Source organism: Leuciscus leuciscus, assembly GCF_965113295.1.
Source record: "Leuciscus leuciscus genome assembly, chromosome: 2".
NCBI lineage: Eukaryota > Metazoa > Chordata > Actinopteri > Cypriniformes > Leuciscidae > Leuciscus > Leuciscus leuciscus.
Window position 1 is genome coordinate 21781668 of NC_138726.1, and position 15131 is coordinate 21796798.

General features: G+C 37.6%; 1 protein-coding gene across 2 annotated transcripts in view; it reads right to left on the reverse strand.

Annotated features, from left to right (window-relative positions):
• The window catches only part of sema4f (sema domain, immunoglobulin domain (Ig), transmembrane domain (TM) and short cytoplasmic domain, (semaphorin) 4F), a 75312-nt gene that overhangs the window by 58683 nt on the left and 1498 nt on the right, over positions 1 to 15131 (reverse strand). The window lies entirely within an intron of this gene.

Genomic DNA, 15131 nt, shown 5'->3' on the forward strand with positions numbered 1-15131 from the left:
AAACTGAGATAACTAAAAAATAAAGAATTAAAAAAATAGAAGGTGACAAACAGTGGTGTATGTCTCAGTGTTTGTGTGTGTGTGTGTGTGTGTGTGTGTGTGTGTGTGTGTGTGTGTGTGTGTGTGTGTGTGTGTGTGTGTGTGTGTGTGTGTGTGTGTGTGTGTGTGTGTGTGTGTGTGTGTGTGTGTGTGTGTGTGTGTGTGTGTGTGTGTAGAGCAGTTCACACCCACAGTCTCTTTATGACAAGATTAATGACAGTGAGGTCATCGCTATTTTGTTTGTAGGAGGGAAGCATTATTCAAGTTTACAGTGCTTCGTTTATTTCACTTCATGTGTTTATTTGTTAGCTAGGGTTTTAATGGCTGATATCAAGAGCACCGGGTGACTGATGGCAGATGTAATGCCAATATATACATAGCACATTTTAAGAATTACAAATGAGTCATATAACTGTTAAAATCAAATAAACACATATTTTACAAAGTATTTATAACAGAATATCTACATTATGCCCTGACAAGACTCAGCTCAAGTACACTACTGTTCAGAAGTTTGGGGTCAGTAAGATTTTTTTATGTTGTATAAAGACTCTTATACTCACCATGACTTTGTTTAATAGATAATTAATTGGCTCAGGCTAGGCCTCTACTTCGGTCTATCACTATTCAAGACAACTCAATAAACCAAAAACAATGGAGGGCTCATTTAGGAACCAAGGCCAAACTGCAGAGTGACCTAGAAATGCTCTAAGTGGCATCTACTATATGTGTGTGTGTGTGTGTGTGTGTGTGTGTGTGTGTGTGTGTGTGTGTGTGTGTGTGTGTGTGTGTGTGTGTGTGTGTGTGTGTGTGTGTGTGTGTGTGTGTGTGTGTGTGTGTGTGTGTGTGTGTGTGTGTGTGTGTGTGTGTGTGTGTGTGTATGTTTATATACTCAGCAGCAGTCATTTTTACACTTTAGCCGCGTTCCTGTTTGCTCTTTATCACACACTGATATTGTGGAGCCAAAAGCTCACTTCCACTACTAACAATGGTGCACAAACACACTCACACTGTGGCATTGTTTGGAGGTCGCATTAATCTCTATCACACACTTTAATCCAAGGAACACAAGCTTTTTCTCCAGTTTAACTGCTGTAATCACATTTAAAGGCCCTGTTCAAAAATATTTGCTCATGAGCAAAATGAGTGTGTTCATTTACTCATCCATTAATTATTAATGATTATCTAAATGAAGGAATGCCTGCGATCCTGTTTAGATCCTGTTTTCCTCCAGCAGGTCTTTCTTTTTGCTCTTATTCTCTCTCAGAAAAACCTCTCGAGGGGAGAAAACTTCACATCAGTGTGTGTCTCTCTGTCGCTGTGGAGCATGAATAGATGCTCTTTCAGTGCAACACACACACACACACACACACACACACACAAACAAACACACACACACACACACACACACACACAGGGAATACATTTATCAGCAGTGCACTGACTTTCCCACTTAGTGTCCTTGGACAAAACAATGGTACACATCTGACAGCACAGACATAGTTGAGATAAACGCATTAACCACGGACCAACATCTGACCTCTCTCTCTTTTACCGTCCCTCTCTTCTTCTATCAGGCCTCATTCACTCTCACTATGTCTTGCATTTCTCCTTCAAATGCCATTGCCGTAGTTTTTGTGTGTGTCATCAAGGCAGCATGTGGTGAATAAACTCTTCAGGGTTATTAAATGATTTTGTCTATAGCATACACACCCTTTAAACACTAAGAAATATTTATGCACGTCACACATACAGGTAGACCAGAAAAATGCTGGTTTTCATCTGGTTTTTCTACATTGACATTGAAGATGAAACCAATATCATGCACGTTCATGTGTCATCATACAGTATGTGTACATGGAAAACTTGTGTAAGGGAGACCAGGGATAGTTGTCCCACTTTTCACTTCAGTAAATATTTCTCAGAGCGGGTTTATTTCTGAAAGTGAACTTTTGCATAGACACAGACCTTAAAGTTCAAATAGGTATTTAAAATAAAAGTAAACATTTCCAGGTAATTTCCAGGTTATTACTCAGGACCAAAGATGCAGTTCACTGAACAAATATTAAACTTTTGTGACAGCAGAAAAACAATTATGATGCACAAAAAGATGCCTGGAAATCCAAAGAGTCACATAACGAATGTAATGGAGCGGATTAGAAAGGGACCGCAATTTTTCAAACCTTATTCTAAAATACTTTGCAAACATTTCAGACTGTGACTTCAAAACTGAGATACGTACAGAAACATAATTTAAAAAAAGAATACTATGCAGTATTACTAAGTTCATAAATATCATACACTAAATAAATATGATATATTGTATAATTATTATTATTATTATTATTATTAATATATTATATAATGATGAAATATCTAAATATTATATTGTATAAAATTATAACATTTTAAACAATGTGTTTAAAATTTGACACTTAAAGCTGCAGTCCATGGCTTTTTTTTGTGTTCAACATGTACACAATTTATATTATAAGCGAGTACATGAATCCATTTTTCCAAACCGTGTTTTTGTCTTATTCTGAATCATAAAGGTACACCTATAATAAGTGCTTATATTCAGACTATTTTAGACGGGTCGCACCACTGCGAAGTAGCCCAGTACCTGCCGAAGTTTTTGGCTAAATTGAACGCCACAGACGTTTTTCTCGGTTGTCTCTGGTCATGTAGCAAATTTATTAAAAGCCAGTCTTGGCAGCAGTGACACGCTAAGTGACAGTCTTTTAAGGCACCCCTTAAAAAATTGGCCCTTAAATTCATTCCTAATTGTATTGTGTTCACTTGTTTACTCAACAGCTGTATAGATGCTGAGTAAACATCTATACATCAAAATATGATGATGAAATTTCATATGATGAAATTTACCAAAACAATTATAATTTATGTGGGTTTTGACTGCTAGATTTGTATAATTGGACTTTTGAGTAAAAACCTCATTATATTGCAACAATATTCTCATGTGACAACTAGCCCTGGCCTCCACTCAACTATTTTAAAGTTGTGTGGTATTAATTTTTTTCTTTTTCAATATGACATTTAAAAAAAAACTAAATTCTTGCTCCTTTGCTCTTTCTCAAACATGTGGGTCATATGTAAACAAGCAAACAAACAAAAAAATCAAGCAAACAAGCTGTGCTACATTTCTGAGTCTATATTTATAACACATAAACAAACAAACAAGCACAGAAACAAATCTCAGCTGACTGTTGTCAGGCATGGTTGCCTGGTACCTCTGGACATGAGCTCGTACGTCTTACACTGAGAGCCCTCAAGACTAATGAGAGAGAGAGAGAGAGAGAGAGAGAGAGAGAGAGAATGATGTAAAACACAGCTGCCTGTGTCCACTATCAACACAGCCTTTGAAACTCTACATGTAAAACAAACACAATTGTCTGCATTCAGTCATTTCGAACAGCACTATATATGGTCAAAACTCTAATATGCTTTAGTGGCTAAAATAAAACTGCACTGTTTAAAATGTTTGACTAAATGTCATAACAGACGATACAATCAAATTTTTACCTGGTTTATTTTAGACTCTCTATGTTACTGTACATCTTTAGAGTGACATTATCACAGTTTATACACCACTGCTCAACTTTACAAAGTCTAGACCGCACATGCTTATGGACACCCACTATATATCTGTAAATTGATCTGCTATATATTTATAAATTGATGCTATCGACCTCTGTCTCTGTGTGGATATGGTGTGTTCTGGTGACAGTCCATTAGCATGTGGTTTAATGTTTATTGAACGAATGTTACTTTGTGTCAGTTAATGTCCTAGCAATGTGATGAGGTCACGAACGTTGAAGGAAGTCACTCACTTTTTTATTAATATTAGGCAAACATGGTTTTCAACTACAATTCATGAAAGAGTCATGTTTACAAAGTCATGTTCAAAGACTGTAACAATGCTACACATCAATTAGCTGACGGTAAGTTACCTTACTATACAATGAAAATTTTCATATAATGAAAATATATTACTTAAATATATATATACTTTTCATATAATTTTACAGTAAAATAGTGTCAAAATTAAGTCGTCATATTCTTATAATTTAGTTAAAAAATAGGTAGTTATGGTAGTTACTAAATACATTTTTGTAACAGTTTGGCCTTGATAATTCATAAAGGGCTGTTGGATTAACTGGGGTTTTTTTGTGTTTTTTTTTTGTAAATGATAACAGTCTGTAAAATGTACAGGTTGCTCTGTAAGTTGTTTACATTTTTATAAATTTTTACAGAATTATGCTGGCAACCACAGCTGCCAGTTATATTCAGTAAAAACAACATGATTTTTTTTTTTTTTTTTTTTACATTGGGAGTGTTGCGCTGATAGGATGACCTTTTGAATAATGAGGTCTATAATAATAAAAAATGTGCTATGAAACTACCATTTTGCTAAGTAATGAAATTAAATGCACTTAATTGTCTGCATTTCTGTAGAATATGATAGCAAGTGACAGAACAAAACTGACAGAGTTACATCCACATTCAATTCTCTAGAGATATCTTTTATGTGGAATTCATGACCATATCCATATAAAGGTTTGAACACGCCTACTACCCTACTATATAGTACGCGGAAAACATATGTGAAAAAGGAGTTATATAGCAAAAATATTATGATATTGACATTTGAGTTGTGACGATAAAATTCACAAAAACAATTATAATTTATGAAGCTTTGCACCAATATACCAACACACAAAACCACTGCTAGAAAAAACCCACACAAAAACCAATGATAGAGAAAACAACCTTATTTCTGATACAGATATATCGCAAAACATTCTCATGTGACAACAATGGCCTCCCCTATTTTAAAGCTGTGTGGTATTAAGTGTTTGACCAAATTCATGACCATCCCCCAAAAAATAAAGACATAATCTGCATTCGAATATGCCTACTACCCTACTTTATAGTATGTGGGGGAAAAAAATTGTATGTCCAATTTTATGGTATTCATAAAATAGTAGACAAAAAGTACCCAGATCACCTACTACTTTTGCCAAGGTTTCAAAATGCCCATCTGATGGACACTTTACTATCGCAATGGCAGTGTGATGGATACAGTACATCCGGATTTCATTCATACTATACACATTCATACTTTATAGAGCATACTTTATAACAGTCATAAAGTAAGTTCCTCATCAAATGTAGTACCTGCTCAGACAGTATGCGATTTCGGATGCAGCCATAATTCTCCATTTGGTTGAATTATGCTTCAACTTACTGTACGTTTCGGATTAAAGGTAGGTCGACTAGAGAAACAGGTCAACTAAACCAATGGGTGCTTTTTACAGAAAGGTCTAACTGGAACAATGTATGATTATATAAAAACACACCTACACTCTCAGACTAAGAGTCTTTGCAAAGCTGCTTACATCTGATCTTTTCTCTTGGATGTCCTATGGATATTATATTTTTTTGAAGCCTGATACTATTCATGTCAATGCGTACAAAAAGTTATATCCAACATGCCTTTTCTCTTCAGCAGAATGAGATCTAAAACTATTGCCTGCTGTAAAAGAACATCCTAAATGCACTTCCCGTCTTCGAAAGACCCGATAAAAGAGACTGCGATAGAGAGAGCGAGTTGTATAACTTATCTCCCTTGGACAAATGCTTTTGAGTGTTTGGTGCATTTAAATTTCAATGTCTATAGTGACGTTTTTCTTGAATTTACAAATTACAGAACCTTCAAGCTTCTGTTATGCAAATCTAAAGCTAACAAAATGACTAACCAGCCAGCACAGACCGTCAGACTGAAACACTGAACCAGTGTCAAACCAGGACAGACAAAAACAGGCTGTTGAAAATGTGTAACAGGTGGTTTATGGGATGAGTCATTGAAAGCTCAATAAAATAAAATAGGTCTGTGTGATGATAAAAGAAGAAATGAGGCGAAAATCCAATGAATCAGTAAGAGCTTTAAACTCTAGCCAGGAAAACAATGCATTATTTAGTGACCTACATGTTGACTGGAATATTTGACTGTGAACATTAATGCAGAATCGAAGGCACACCCATGCAAACCAACTGAATTTTCACTGTGATGCATTTCTAGTTTCCCTTTCCATCAAAACTGAGAGTGACTGAAATCAAAATCACACTCTTAATCTCTCAGATAACGGTCTGTCTTGAATTCTTGAAGACATGACTACATCACATTTTAGACAAAAATCTCTACATCCCGCCAAATTAAAGGTTAAATTTAAAATACAATTTTGCAGAAACAAAATGAAGAAAATCTCATAAAAATAGTTCACACTGTGATATTATATTCTGCAATGCATCATTACTACATTACTATAAAAAAGTTTGGGCTCTGTAAGAGTTAGAAATGTTTTTGAAAAAAAGCGTTTAATGTTCACCAAGGCAGAATTTATGAACAATATTGTGAAAAAATATTACAATTTAAATGTCTATATTTTACATTTAAAATACCAATTTAAAATAAATTATATATTTAATTTTCAGCATATAAATATAACTTTTAGCAGCCATTACTCCAGATGAACAGTAAGAGGACTGCATTTATTTATAATATAATTTTTTTTGTATCAGTGTAAAAAGTATTTACTGTCACTTTTGATCCATTTGCTGAATAAAAGTATATATGTATGTATATTGCATACATTAAAAGAAGTAAAATACTAAAATATATATATTTTTTTTCATGTTACAAAAATTCAGATTAATGAAAATAAGATTGTTTTGCATTACAGTAATGATAATTATTATGAAAATAGTGTCACTAAAAATAGGCTTACTTACTTTATATAATTTCATATTCTTTCTTTTGAATTTGGGGTGAAATATGTTCTTGACACATGAAAGAATTTTTGGTCAAAGATTGTGTGTATCACACTGAGACAGACCCCTCTGATGCAATCCTATTAGTGGATAATACACAACACCAAACTTCGCTTCTGGTGACACTCTCATTCTTCTCGGTTACACTCATCTGCCTCACCCCTCCATTCTGTTTTCTCTCTGTGTTCTATAACTCCAGTCACTCTCATCATATCACAAAGCTTTCAGCCAGGTTAATATTTTCACTCAGTTAAGTCGAAGCATGAGATCAAAGGCTGTGTGAGCTTTTAGAGTTTCATCCTCTTTCAATGCGTCTCGCGATCATGCCGACTCAGAACCCTTTTTACGTTACAAAAACACAACACTTGAATTATCATAATGGAACAAGGCAATAATGATTTTCTACTAGGCTGCTGCTTTTACCAAAACCAGAGGAACACATGCACCAGAGGGTGGGTAGAGAGAGAGAGAGAGAGAGAGAGAGAGAGAGAGAGAGAGAGAGAGAGAGTTGCTTCCTGTAACACTCTTTCCTTGCCCTGCTTGGCTTTATTCCAAATCATTTCAATTTGTGAAAGAATCTCTCCAGAGAGACATGCATCAAAATAATTTCTTTGTCTGAGATTTATTCTTGCTCGCTCGAAAGAGATAATTCAACCTTTTAGCTTGATGAGAAAGAGAGACAAAGAGGGTGGCATCTGTTGCACAGCCACCGGAAACATATGCAAAAAATCATTCCGCATCTTTTTCTCATTTCGCTCTTATATTGCAGCCACCACACAGAAGCTCGGGCTGCGTCTGGACTTCCCAGCATCCACTTCTCCCCATATGACCACGACGGGGAGTCTTTAGTGCTTTTCTTTGCGCTCTGATCAGACCTCAGGCTCAGGGTTGGAAGGGCTGGTCCTAGATCGGCGTAAACAGGCAACAGGCAACCTGCAACGAGACCAGTCGGGGAAAACCTCCATTTGACAAATTAACCTTCCTCAGTGTTTCACAAGCCATCCTGTTTTAATTACCACCTCCAGTGGCCAATTAGAGGCCAGCAATAAAGAAAGGGATGAAAGAGAGAAGGGCATGGGTTTTACATCTTCTACCTTCACCTCCACAGCACAATCAGTGATTTCCATTAGTCAGGCTTTTTCTGATTGAAACAGGGGAGGGTCGTATACATGTTTGTGTGTGTATGTGTGTGTGCATGCGTGTAGAAAGAACTCCAGTCTTCCTTTGTTCTCTCAAGGCTGCATCCTGCCATTAAGGGTTTGAATAGGTTTGCTGGGTTTCCTCGCTGGCACAGTCATGGTTGGAACAGACCCGAAAAATAACACTGCCAACACTGCTTCCAGAGTGTCGCTATATAGTTACCAGAGTGATCCTTCAACGTAAGCCTTTTTAAAAAAGTTATGTTTTCAACTGAGACCTATAAACCTCTATAGCGTTGGAGCCTGCCGAATACAGAGTGGAATACTATTCCACAATTTAGGAGCAAGTATTGTAAAAGCTCGTTCACCCTTTGACTTCCTCATTGAACGAGGGAAAGCCAGCAACATTTGATCCGACGATCTCAACATCCTAGCCTATGTATAGAGTCCTAAAAGGTTCCTGATATAAATTAGTTCAATATAGTACGATAAAGCAATAATAAGTCATGGTAAACCATGGCTTGACGGAGCTTATTACTTTTATAAAACGGTTACTACATATAGCTGTCAAGGTTTCATAAAATAAGAGCACCACATTTTTTTATAATTTATTGATGATAAAATTCTTCCACCAAGCAATGGAGCTCTTTAGCAATTTTTAACAGAATGGTTGAAAAGCAACGCATAGACACAGTAATACAGATGTAATGAGGTCACATGTGTGTGTTTATAGAGTATTTTATTACAGCTTCCAATGTAGCTCAGTCAATCATAATCAAGGATATAGAGTGCTCAACTAAAGAAAAAATGTGGTGAAAAAGTAACAGTGTGCCAGAGAGTGCATCACACAACCAAAAGAAAGGGCAGACATTCAGAACTAACTCAATAATATCTAAGAGCAGATCAATACACACATATTCCTTGAACTGTGTTCATGTCCCATCTTTCCCTCAGATCAATACTTTCCAATCAGTGCAGAGCTCAGCAGCTCTCGACTGTCCCCTCCCGCTGACCCACAGCACCTTCTTCATCAATCATGACAGCTTATCACATATTCATGAGCTGAGTCAGTCACTGGCCAATGAAAGCAGGTCATTAAATGTGTTCCACTGACAAATATACAAGACTACCATTCTAAGGGATCAGTGAGAATTTGTTTTAAAGAAGCAAGGATGCATTAAATGTATTAAAAGTGACAGAAGAGACATTTGTAAAGTTACAAAAGATTTATTTTTCAAATACATGCTGTTCTTTTGAACTTTCTATTTATCAAAGAATCCTCGGGGGAAAAGCAAATGGAAATCCATTTGTTCTTGGTGTCAGAAGTAGCGTGAGTGCTTGAAGTACATCAGAAATAGAACAGAGCATCAGTTTACTGTCGGGAATTTGTCGTGTTGTGTCGTGCCGCATCCAGTGTAGACAGCATCAAAGATTATAATGGGTTCTAGTGCTTTTGTCATGCCGCATTGCTCGCGTCTGGTGTAGACACGGTGTAAGGGTGTGTTCACACTTGTAGTTTGATTCTTTTGGTCCGGACCAATTTATACATTAAGTCCTGATTTGCTTAGCATTCACACTCATTTTTAACACCGAACCTAAATATACAAAACAAACAAAAAAAACTCCTTTTATGGCATATACTTTGCAATGGCTACTGAACATCCAAAACAATGCTGTGTGCTGGGCTAAGTGTGCTAGTTGTATGTGCATATGATGGTATTTTTGTCAGCTGAGAACTTGCAAAGAGTTTATAAAATGTATAAAGGAGTCAAAACAGTGGCAGGAATTCCTCCGTTACACACAAATGAGATGTTACCGATGCCTGTACCATACTGTAATAGGCAACATCACTTCTATGGCGAGAAAAAACAGGTATGCTTGCGCATTCTGTGATCGCTGATAAAAAACAGTATCTGTCCGCTTGTTTGGTACGCACCAGGGTTCGAATGGCAGCGTTCACACTTATCCAAACGCACTGCACTAACAGAGCAATCTCACCAGAGTTTGTTTAAATCGAACCAAACCTGCCAAGTGGGAACCCACCCTAAGAGTTTAATGCAAAGACCGCAACCGAACTGCATATTTGTACCAGACGGATTCAGGCTGAGGAAAACAGATAGACACTCATTAAAATAAGCACATGAAACATTTAATGAGACACAGGGAGCTGTTTCCTACCACCCTGCAGTGTGAGTTTTATTGAGGGTGCAGCAATCTTAACTCAGCTCTTCTAGCGAAGGTTTCCACAGTAGGGACCGTCACACCTCCCCCAAAGGGAGCACACAGTAGTGTGTGTATATGTCACACTTCACCACAGAAACAGGCCGTTACATCTCCAGGTGTGGCACAAAGAAGCTCAAAGGTCTGCTAATATAAACATCCAGTAGCTGCATTATTGCACAGCCTTGGGGCGGATAAAATCAAATCAGTTATTCCTCTGAAGTAATTTGACTATTTTATTATAAGCTATAAAAAATTAAGCAATAATGTCAACTGCTGCATCATAATACAGAGCATACCAATGACCTCAACATTTGTTGACTGTGTTCTTTTGCTTGGTTGATAGTTGTTCCAGGACCAACAAGGATTTTGATCCAGTACCATGCCCTACTTAGTGAAATCCCGGTAAGCTTATAGGAGTCCGTGAGCACTGAGCACATACTGATGATGAGTCAGAACACTGCATTACTGTCCACTCATCCTCAGTTGGGGACAATTGACCGGGTATGTGTGCCAGAGATCAGAGGGTGTGTGAGTGGCTAGTAGAGACATCTGTCTTTGTATTTCTGATATATCAAGTCTTAAGATCTACTTGGAGCCTCCTGCAACACAAAACACTTTTGAAGCAGAAAGTTGATCTGATTGTTAAGCTTGAGCACTAATGGATTGGAAGAACTATATGATGGCGTGCCGTGTGTCTTATTGGGTGTGAGCCTTTGTGTAGGATATGTGCGCCAGCGCATTTAATAAAATGCATTTAATAGAAGAGTAAAATATGACAATAATGAGCAAACAATGTAGGCCTATTTAAAAGCAAAATGAGCATTCGAGAGCTTTTACAGTCCTATTCATATTAGTTTAAAGGTGCATTCAGTAGTTCAATGGATTGCTGTTGTTTGTGTACTTAAGTACCGATACCACAACGGTGTTAGGCGCTGCACTGCCATCTATGACATGTATCTGCGTGATCGTCTTTTATGTAAATTAAACTGACACTAGTGAGAGGTTTATTTTTTGTCTTTGTCAGTCTTTCTGTCTTCTGTCTTCAGAACTTTTCTGCTTCTTCATGGCATACAGGTACTGATTCTCCCGTTGTCACTAGTAAAGCAAGACAATGGGCCCTCTCATACATCCGGCGCAATGCAGCGCCAGGCGCGACGGCAAGTGTTTTCTGCTAGTTTCAGCCCGACGCAGTTATCATTTTCACGTCCTGCGCCACATTGTTTAAATAGCAAATGCATTTACGCCCATTTGTATGCCCATGCTGGTTTGAAAACGAGGTGTGCTCAGGCGCATTGTTGGCGCGTTGCTATTTTGAGGCAACAGAAACAGACTGTGCCATTGACTAACTGAAAACTGGTCTAAGATCAGTGGCGCAATTGAAAAAAAAAATGTATTTAAAGAGAGCTTGTCCTCAACGCGCGTACACTTTGTCCCGTAAATAGTCTTAACCTCGCGTATGAGCAAATCCATTTCCTCGCTAGAGAAGCGTTCAGTTTTTCCACTTGCAAATTCTGCCATGTAAATAGCGAATCCGCCATGGTGCGAGCTGGCTTTTAAAGGGAATGGGAGATGAGACTCTGATTGGTTGAAACACACCTATTACTCATTAAGAGAATAGGGAGAACCCGTTTAGACCATGCACTGGGGGCCGACCATTTTTCCCATCGTTAAACTAGCAAAAGTGGATTCGGACACGCCCTAAGTGCACTTGCGCTGTGCGCTTTAGACCATGCGCTTAGATCATTAAAATAGGGCCTAATAAGTGTGTCTAATCTCTAATTGTCCAATTTTTTTGTCTTCAAATCACCAACCTACAATACACTACTATTGTATCTACAGAGGAAGCAGCTAATGAGCGTGAAGATTCTCTCCACATGATGAAACACATTGAGGGGGGTGACCCTCACCATACATACTCTTTACAAAAACACAATTTATTTCTTGTGTATGTGTGTAAAACTTTTTAAATTTGCACCAAACTATGCACCTTTAACTAAAGACTATGAAAGCTATAACACTATTAAAAATGAATTTAGAGTAAGATAAAGATGAATATCGAAAAAATAATGAAATTCTGAATAAAATACTTTATTCAGGTTTTACTGAAAGAATTTTTTTTATTTATTTTTTTTATATGCACACAGGCATGCATCAAATATGGCTTCACTGTTCATTCCATTTCTTCATCATTACAGTCTACACCAGGTCTGTATTACAGAGTCAAGCAGACAGACGGCAAACAGACTGACATGCCGAATTGGCTCTCTCAGAGATGGATTTAGCGCCCAGTCTGAGAATCGGTTGGGACAAGGACAAGGCTGTGGATTTGTTTTCTCTTGGCTTGGTCGTTAGGTAATCTGTCTGATCATTAATCAGTTCATAGTCATTTTGTAACATGGATCAAATAAATGAGACCGAGAGGAAGAGTGTAAGAGAAAAACAAGAAAGCTTATGCAAAGCTCATATCCTTAAACAGACTAGACAATCTATTCACAAATGCAGCACGACCTTTGACATTTGACCCAAGCTGTCTGCCACACTGGTCTTACCCTCCAACGCCAGGAAGGACCTTTATTAGACCTTGTGTACTGTTAGCCTGCTGTGCTGTTTCTATTCTATTAAGTTTGCATAAATATACCCTTGAAAAGAGATGATCTAATCAACACTGCACTTTAAAGTGTTTCTAAAGACATGAAATTAAGTTAGAGGGATTCCCAAGAGAGCCCCTTCTCAGACAGATAAATTGTGCACCTTGTGTTAAAGAAAACATTTGGTATATTTATGGGGGACTATTCAAAAGGTTCAAGAATTTGGAAATGCAGGACACAAACTGTTCACACAGAGTCAAATTGTTATCCAACAAAATTAATACAGCTCTCATCAGTGTGCTTACGTTAGCTATGACATTTAACACAAAAAACCCATTGGCGCTCTGTTAGGAATGCAGCACAAAACGTCTGTGAGGTTTTCTGCTGATGCACAGAAGCCCATAACGCTGTAGGAGTGAGCTGTGAGAAGAATGCAAAAGTCATGACCATGTGTAGGTGGAAGAGAAATATCTGAAACCAACGCACAAGATTCACCTTATTAAACCTGTCTACATATTCCTTTCTTTATTACTGCTGTTCCTCCATGTTTCCTAATGCATTCCATTTCATGTTTCAAACTACTGCTCTGACATTTGTTTTGAGACTCCTTTTCTACAAACGACAAGAAGCCAGCATGAATCTGCTCATTCCATGTCACCAAACAACCAGCCCTGAACGTTTTAAATAGAAATCCTGAATTCTACAAATTGCTCACCATTGTATAAAGCATGTTTCCAAAACAGGAGATTTTGATCAGTCAGGCTTCACAGCATCACGTTTAACGTGTGAAACGGTGACCATTGTGTTTGAGTTCCTAATCATTGTCATGTGAGTAGAATTAGAAACACCACTATTCGAGGGTACCCATATGAGCCAAGGATTTACTCAGGCAAAGAGGTCATGCACATGGACTGCACTGGAGTATAACACATTTTGATTATCACAGGAGTAAAGATAAGTATTATGATCATGGCTACCCATATCACTCTGTCCACAGTAGCTATAAAGACATAAGAGACTAGAAAGATAAAAATTGCTCTATCTGCAGCTCACCGTATGATATATTTCATACAACAGTTCTCTAATTTAAAGGGTTAGTTCACCCAAAAATGAAAATGATCCCATCATTTACTCACCCTAAAGCCATCCTAGGTGTATGACTTTCTTCTTTCATACAAACACAATCGGAGTTATATTAAAATCCTGGCTCTTCCCAGCTTTATAATGGGAACTGAGATTTTGCCCAAAAAGGCAAATCTATCCATTATAAAAGTAATCAATACGGCTCCGGGGGTTTATAAAGGCCTTCTAAAGTGAAGTGATGTGTTTTTGTAAGAAAAATATCCATAATTATAACTTTAGAAACTGTATTCACTAGCTTCCAGTAACGTCCATCCGCGCATTCACGAGAGAGTTGAGTTCCGGTGTATGACGTAGGACTTACAGTATATGTAGCGTAAGCTTAGGTGAGAATAGACGCCACTCACTGTTCAAACAAATAGGGCTGGGCAACAAACTCAAGCTCGTCCGACATATCTCTTTAAAAATTATTGTTTTAGACTTCTAATTTATGACAATTGTTTTTTGCTTATCCTCTGCACTTCCGTGTCCGTCAATACTTAATGCGTCAAATCAGAGTTCACTCTTCGGCCGGAACTTGACTCGCGTAGCCTACGGCCGTTATTTTTATGATAGATGGATGCGCTTTTTTGGGCTTCAAAATCTCACTTACTATTCACTCCTATTATAAAGCTTGGAAGAGCCAGGATATTTTTTAATATAACTCCGATTGTGTTTGGCTGAAAGAAGTAGGCTAAGTCACATTTACCTAAGATGGCTTAAGGGGAAGGGTGAACTAACCCTTCATTTTTAGGTGAACTAACCCTTTAATGGGATATAAATGAAGTGTCTAATATTTAGTATAACATCACTCGGCTTGCCTGTGTGGCATTCCCAAAATGTTGTGATGTGTGGATATTCAATACAACAGCCCAATTGCAAGTGTAAGAAACTCTTTTTGCATAAGACACTAAAATTACATTAAACTGTCAGAAATAACGGTAACTATGGACAGAATATGCTTGATGAAAAAAAGTTCACTAAAGCAGACTTCCACAGTGTAGTTTAGTGTCATTTGTAGTGTGTCGGTGAGTGGACTTTCTGTTAAAAGAGTGCTCAGGTGAGGAGGGATGATGAGTTGGGTGCTTTAGTGTTTTCAAGTAGCTAAATCTTCAGTTCCTCAGAGTGGCATTTCACATAATTTCAGCACCAGCATGCTTATGGAAAGCCCAAA